Here is an 8,587-nt window from a genome sequence, read left to right as displayed (position 1 = left end):
TCACAAGACTGGAGTCGCTTTGGCCCTGGTGATGTCCTGGACCAAACCCTAATCCTAGCTCAGACTCTCTTCCAATGGAGACCCAAGGAACAAACCATAAATCATCTATGAGAAAAATTTAAGAAACCCAAAGAAATGGAAAAAATTCCATGGTCATGGATTAGAAGAACAAACATTGTTAAGATGTCAATACTATCCAAAGCAATGGACACATTCAATGTAATCCCTATTAAAATAACACAAGCTTTCTTCACAGAGCTAGAACAAACAACCCTAAAATTTGTAAGGAGCCAGAAAAGACACCAAATAGCCAAAGTCATATTGAAAAAGAAAACAAAGCTGGAGACATAACAACTTTGGATTTATGGTGTATTAGAAAGCCACAATCATCAAGACAGTACAGCACGGGCACAGAAACGGAGACAGACATCAATGGAACAGAATAGGGAACCCAGAAATATACCCTCAAACATATGGCTGAGTAATCTTTGATAACGCAGGAAAGAATATTCAATGGAAAAAAAAAAGAGTCTCTTCAGCAAATGGTAATGGGAAAACTGGACAGTGAGAAGAATGAACCTGGGCACTCTTCTTAAAGGACACACACACACACACACACACACACACCTCAAAATAGATGAAAGATCTAAATGTAAGTCAGGGACCATCAAAATCCTAGAGGAGATAACAGGCAATCTACCTCCTTGATCATTGCTGCAGCAACTTCTCGCTTGTCATGTGTCCAGAAACAAGGGCAATAAAAACCAAAATGAACTATTGGGACCTGAATATTAAAAGCTTCTGCACCGCAGGGGACACAATCAGGAAAACTCAAAGGCAACTGAATGAAATGGGAGAAGATATTTGCAGGTGACTAATCAGATAAAGGGTTAGTATCCAAAATCTATAAAGACTTATCACACTCAACACCCAAAAACCAAACAATCCAGTGAAGAAATGGGCAAAGACATGAAGAGACACTTTAACAAAGATGACATCCAGATTGGTCACACATGAAAAGATGCTCAATCTCACTCATCATCACTGAAATACAAATCGAAACCACAATGAGATATCCCCTAACAACTATCAGAATGGCTAAAATTAACATTTCAGGAAATGACAGATGTTGTAAACGATACAGGGAAAGGGAACCCTTTTGCAATGCTGGTGGGACTGCAAAGTGGTGTAGCCACTCTGGAAAATAGTATGGAGATTCGTCACAAAAACAAAAAATAGAACTACACTAGGACCCAGCAATTGCACTACTAGGTATTTATCCAAAGGATACATAACGCTGACTTGAAGTGGCACATGTACTCCAATGTTTAAAGCAGCACTATCAACAATAGCTAAATTATGGAAAGAGCCCAAATGGACATTGACGGATGAATGGATAAAGAAGATATGTATATTCATACAATGGACTATTACTCAGTGATCAAAAAGAATGAAATCTTGCTCTTTGCAACAACGTGGATGGAACCGGACTTTATTATGCTAAGCAAAATATGTCAGAGAAAGACACACATCCTATGATTTCTCTCACCTGTCGAATTTAATAAAACTGATGAACATAGTGAAAGGAAAGCAAAAATAAGATACAAACAGAGAGGGAGTCAAATGATAAAAGACTGTTAAATAGAGGGAAGAAGCTCAGGATTCCTGGAGGGTTACTGAATAGGGGTATGAGCTAAATGGGTAATGGGCAATAGGGGTGGCACCTGGGATGAGTATTGGGTATATTTTGTACTTGATGGATCACTAAATTCTACTGCTGAAACTGTATTCCTCTATAAGGTAACTAACTTGGGCTTATATTTAAAAAAAGAAGAAATATTAAAAATAAGTAAAGAAATGTACTACCAGTCAAAAGAAAAGAATATTTAAATTGGGCTCTTTGAGTGGAAATGAAAGACTAAAAGTATTACAGACAAGAAAGGATCAGAGAAAACATCAAGAAACAATGACAAAACAACGAGTAGAATGGGACTAAATATATACCTATCAATAATCAATCTGAATATAAATGGAATAAGTGCTCCAATCAAAAGACATAGGATAGGGCGTCAGAATGGACAAAACAAACAAACAAACAAACAAACAGAAACAAGACCTATATAGATGCTGCCTACAAAGCCTTATTTTGACTTAAGTCACTTGCAGATTTAAAGTGAAGGAATGAAGAAACATTTATCATGCCAATAGTGTCAAAGAAAGCCAGTAGCAATATTTATATCAGGCAAAATAAACTTTAAAACCGAGACTCTATTTTGGTACCCTTTGGGTAAATACCTAATAGTGACGTTGCATGCACCCAATATTTATAGCAGAATTATCAACAGTAGCCAAACTGTGGATAAAGCCCAAGTATCCATCAACTGATGAAGGTATAAAGAAGTTGTGGTGTGTGTGTGTCTGTGTGTGTGTACATATGTATACGCATATGTACATATGTGTATGTTCATATACACATACATACGTATATACAATGAAATATAACTCAGCTTCAAGAAGAATGAAATCTTTCCATTGGCAACGATGTGGATGGAGCTAGAATGTGTTATGCTAAGTGAAATATGTCAATCAGAGAAAGACAAATATAAGATTTCACTCATGTGTAATTTAGGAAACAAAACACATGAAAACTAGGGAAGGGGGCAGGAAAAGAGAAGAGTGGTAAAAAACCACATGAGTTTCTTAATGTTAAAGAAAAAAAAACCTTAAGGTTGATGGAGGGAGATGGGTCAGCGCTGGGCTAAACAGAGGACGAGTATTAAGGAGAGCACTTGTGATGAGCACTGGGTGTTGTATGTAAGGGATGAATCACCAAATTCTACTCCGGAATCTGAGAATGCACTGTATGTCAACTAACACTTAAATTTAAATAAATAAATAAATAAATAAATAAAGCTATAACAAGAGATGAGGACAGACACAACTTCATACTAAAGGGGACAGCCAAACAAGAATATCCAATGATTGTAAATTTTGATGCACCCAACATGCGATCACCAAGTATATAAAACATTTAGCAACAACCATAAAGGAATTCATTTATAATAACACAATGATAATAGAGGACTTTAACACATCATTCACATCAATGGACAGAATCTATAAACAGAAAATCAACAAGGAAACAATGGCTTTGAATGGTACCAGATGGGTTTAACAGACATATTCAGAACACTCCATACTAAAATGGCAGAGTACACATTCTTTTCAAGCGCACATGGGGCATTCTCCAGAATTGATCACATTCTAGGTCACAAATCAGGCCTCAACAGGTACCCAAAGACAGAGATCAGACCAAGCATCTTTTCTGACCACAAAGATAGGAAACTTGAAGTCAACCGCAAAAAAAAGGGCGGGGGGGGGCGAGGGGGAAGTCCACAAATAAATGGAGATTAAATAACATGCTACTAAATGAATGGGTTAAACAAGAAATAAATGAGAAAATACATTGAAACAAATGAAAATGAAAATACACTGGTAAAAACCTTTGGAATGCGGCAAAAGCAGTCTATGATGGAAGTATATAGCAATACAAACCTACCTTAAAGAGCAAGGAAAATCTCAAACAATCCTAACTTACAAATAAAGGAATGAGAAGAAGAACAGAAGAAGGAAGGAAATAATAGAGATTAAGGCAGAAATAAGGAATATAGAAACCAAAAAGACACTAAACCAAATCAATGAAACCAGAGGCTGGTTCTTTGAAAGCAGTAATCAACTTGAAAACCTCGTAGGCAGACTTTTAACAAAGAAGAGAGAAAGGACTCAAATAAATAACATCACAAATAATAAAGGAGAAATAACAGTCAACACCACAAAAATACAGTTAGAAGATAATATGAAAAACTATATGCAACGAATTGGACACTCTGAGAAAAACAAACAAATTCCTAGAAACACACAAATTACCAAACCTGAAACAGGAAGATATCTAAAATCTGAAAATAGAAAGAAACCATATCAGTAATTAAAAAAAAATCTCCCCCCAACACAAGAGTTCAGGGCCAGATGGCTTCATTGATAAATCTACCATACATTTAAGGAAGAGGTAATATGTATTCTCCTCGAATTATTACAAAAAATAAAAAAGAAGGAAAACTTACAAATTCATCTTATGAGGCCATCATTACCCTGATAACAAAACCAGATAAAGCCTCCACTAAAACCGAAAACTGTAGCGGCGCCTGTGTGGCTTGGTCGGTTTACTGTCCAACTCGTAATTTCGGATTAGGACATTATCTTGCAGTGTGTGGGTTGGAGTCCCACGTTGGACCCTGTCATTACAGTGTGGGGCATGGCCAGGATTCTCTCTATCCCTGTCTCTCTGACCCTCCCTCACTGTTATGTACTCTAAGTAAAGAAATAAAAATTTCACAAAATGTTTAAAATTTTTTAAATAAAACTGCAGACCAATAGCCTGATGACTATGTATGCCAAAATTCTCATTAAAATACCTTCAAATTAAAGTCAACAATACATTAATAGAATTATTTACCATAATCAAGTGGGATATATCCCTGGGCTGTAAGGGTGGTTCACAGATCAATCAACATGATGCACCACAGTAATAGAAGAAAGGATGAGAACAATATGATGCTTTCAACAGATGCAGGAAAACCATTTGACAAAATGTCACATCCATTCATGATAAAAACCCTCAGCAAAGTACATTGAGACTCAACCTACCTGCACATAATAAAGGTCATCTATGAAAAACCCACAGCTAATCTCATCCTCAATGGGGTAAAATTGAAAATTTTTCCTCCAAGGTCAGGGACAAGACAGGGATGATCCCTCTCACCACTGTTATTCACATGGTACAGGAAATCCTAGCCACAGCAATCAGACAACAAAAAGAAATAGGCATCCAAATCGGCAAGGAAGAAGTAGCACTTTTGCTATTTGGAACTGACATGATGTGCTCTATAAAAAATATGAAGGACTCCCTTAAAAATTGCTAGAATTGATATATGAATTCGACAAGTCACAATATACAGAAATCGATGTACATAAATGTATTTCTATACACAAATCATGAATTAACACAGAGAGAAAGTAAGGGATCAATCCCATTGACAGGTTCACAAATACCACAGGATACCAGGAATATACCTAACCAAAAAGGTGAAAGACCTGTACTCTAAAGGGTATGAAACACTGATGAAAGAAATGGAACAGGGCACAAAGAAATGGAAATACATTTCATGTTCATGGATGGGAAGTAAAAATCCTGTTAAATTGTCTACACTCCTCAAAACAATCTACACATGTAATGAAATCCCTATCACACAAACAAAAACATTTGTCACAGAAATAGAACAAATAATCTCAAAACTTGTATGGAATGACAAAAGTCCCCAAACAGCCAAAACAAACTTGAAGAAGAAAAGCAAAGCTGGAGACATCACAATTCCAGACTTCAGGTTATATTACAAAGCTGTACTGATCATAACAGTATGGTACTGGCAAAACCACCACCACCACCACCACCACCACCACCACCACAACAACAGCAACAGCAACAACAACAAGAAAACACAGAGGCATAGATGAATAGAATGGAAACCCAGAAATGAACTCACACATATATGGTCAATTAATTCTCAACAAAGCGGGAAAGAATATCCAATGGGGGGGAAAAAAAACATAGTCTTGGGACACATAGTTGTCACAGTCACCAAAGCGTGTGATTGTGAATTCAGCTCAGGTCATGATCTCAGGGCACTGCAGAGTGTGCGTGGGATTCTCTCTCTCTCCATTTCTCTCTGCCCCTCTTTTGCATGCTCTCTCTGTCTCTCAAAATAAATACATAAACTTAAAGTCTCCTCAACATACGGTTTTGGAAAAACTGGGCAGCAACCTGCAAAACAAAACAAAACAACGGACCACTTTCTTACAACATACACAAAAATAAATCCAACATGGATAAAGACCTATGTGTGAAACCTGAAAACATAAAAATCCCAGAGGATAACAAGGGTAGTATCTTATTTGACATTGTCTGTACAAACGTCTTTGTAGATATATCTCCTGAGGTAAGGGAAACACAAGCAAAAATAATGAGACATAGTAAAAATAAAAAGCTTCCGTCACCAAGGAAATAATCAACAAAACTAAAACACCTATAGAATGATATTTGCAAACAACATCTGATAAAGGGTTAGTGTCCAAAACATATAAAGTTATACAGCACACAAAAAATGAGAAATCCAACTAAAAATGGGTAGAAGACACGAATAGACATTTTCCCAAGGAAGACATACTCGTGGCCAAGAGACACATGAAAAGATGCTCAACAATACTGATCTTCAGGGAAATTAAATTCAAAAGTACAATGAGATAATATATCACATGTCAGAATGACTAAAATCAATGAAGGATGAAACAGCAGGTGTTTCCAAGGATGTGGGGAAAGAGAAACCCTGTTGCACTGTGGGTAGGAATTCAAACTGGTGCAGCCTTTCTGAAAACATCATGGAGATTCGTCAAAAGAAAAAAAAAAACCTGGAAATAGAACTACCTTATGATCCAGCAATTTCATTACGAGGTATTTACACAAAGAATACAAAAATAATTCTTCAAAGGGATACATGCACCCTGATGTTTACAGAAGCATCTTCTACAACAGCCAAATTACAGAAACTGCCCAAGCATCCATCAACTGATGAATAAATTGAGATGTGGTATATGGAATGTAATATTATTTAGCCATAAAAACATGAAATCTTGTCATTTGCCACGAGCTGCATGGAAAGAGATAATGTTATGCTGGGTGAAATAAGCCTGTCAGAGAAAGACAAATACCCGATGATTTCACTAACACATGGCAATAAAACAAAACAAAGGGGGGGGGGAAGGAGACAGTGACAAACAAACAGACTCTTAACTAGGAATCAAACTGAGGAGTTCCACAGTGAGGTGGGGGAATGGGTGAAACAGCTGATGGGGATTAAGAAGTGCACCTGGGATGAGCCCCGGGTGATGTGTGGAAGTGTGTTGCTCTATATTGTACACCTGAAACTAATATTACACTGTATCTTTACTCACTGGAATTTAAATTAAAAGATAACATAAGGTTAATGACATCTACCTACCAGGTTTTCTGTAGTTTTCAATCACTTCACTAGGCTGGAAAAATAACCATGATTTTTTTTTTTTTTAAAAGCATGTATGATGTGGGAGACAGTTTGTGCCTTACCTCGGCCTCTGGTTCCAGCAGGACTTGAACAGTGGGTCCCAACTCGTTCTTCTAGAAGGTCCTGAGACGAGCATTTCATGTATCCACATCCTAACTGAATGCAGCTCCCGTTCTTCTGAATTTCTGTCAGGTTTTCTTCCCAGAAACAAGCCTGAATCTGGAACAAACCATTGACTGCATCTATGAGGTGATGTCCTGGGACCCGGCAATCCACGAGTCCTTTAGTAAAATACGTCTTGTTCAAATACTGTCCGGGAAGGGGAGGAATGAAACACAAGAACAGCCTAGAAAATGCAAAGGTCTGTGCAGCTCAGCAACCGGCTTGCCCAGGGAAGCCACCCAACGCCCACTCCTCAGCACTCAGTACAACAAGGCAGCTTCTCTCTGATGACTCAGGAGATGCCAAGTTGCTGCTAAGCTCCCAAGGTCTCCCCTGGGGTGGGTGGCAGAACCTGCTGGAAATGCAGCTCTGCTTTCTGTCCTGAGGAAGCAGCAGAGGCCCTGAGTCCTCTGGGAGCAATAGAAGCCCTTCCTGCTCTGAAGTGCCCTGGGTCAGAAAAGCCGATGGTGCGCCCTCTGCCGGCTATCACTGCCCAGCAGAGGAACCCGCCCCTCATGGCCTGTGGTCCTCGAGCTCTCTCTGTTGGCCACCATGGGAATTCCTTCAATGTTGAAGGCCCTGGTTGCTCACCTGAGAGACCGAAGGTGCTCTGGGCAACTAAGCCTGTTCTCCACATTGGGAAGGGTTTTAGTGACAGTGCCAGGGACACAAAATCTTTTCCTTCTCCTTTCTTGTGAGTGAAGAATGAAACTGAATTTATTAACGTAATGACATCATTTGTAATGTTTTAAGCAATGTTCACTGAAAAATAGACTGCCAATTTCCACATGCTGAACAAGAGGTAACTTTATTTGCCACCAAAATACTTAGGTTAGATAAAGTGGACACCTCTGAGAGAGAGAGATACCTGTGTCCAGCTATGGAATGAATGAGTCCTAGAGATACAAGGGACAGCCAATGGAATGGAGTCAATCCTGTAATAATACGGTTTCATGCTCTCACATGATAGCTACACTTGTGGTTAAGTACAACATAATGTATAGACATATGGAATGACTACAAGGTATGCCTAAAACTAACACAACAAATGTTTGAGCAATATTAAAATTAAAAATAGACATCCTTTACACTATCTTTATTTTCTCCTTCTTTGCCAATAAACTATCATTCCAGGGGCGCTTGGGTGGCTTAGTTGGTTAAGCGTCTGGCTTTGACTCAAGTCATGATTTTGCAGTCCATGAGTTTGAGACCCCCTTTATACTCTGTCCTGAGAGCTCAGAGCCTGGAGCCTGCCTCAGATTCAGTGGTCT

The sequence above is a fragment of the Neofelis nebulosa genome, chromosome 7 (assembly GCF_028018385.1).
Source record: "Neofelis nebulosa isolate mNeoNeb1 chromosome 7, mNeoNeb1.pri, whole genome shotgun sequence".
NCBI lineage: Eukaryota > Metazoa > Chordata > Mammalia > Carnivora > Felidae > Neofelis > Neofelis nebulosa.
The sequence above is the reverse complement of the archived record's forward strand: the minus strand, read 5'-3'. Positions refer to the sequence as shown.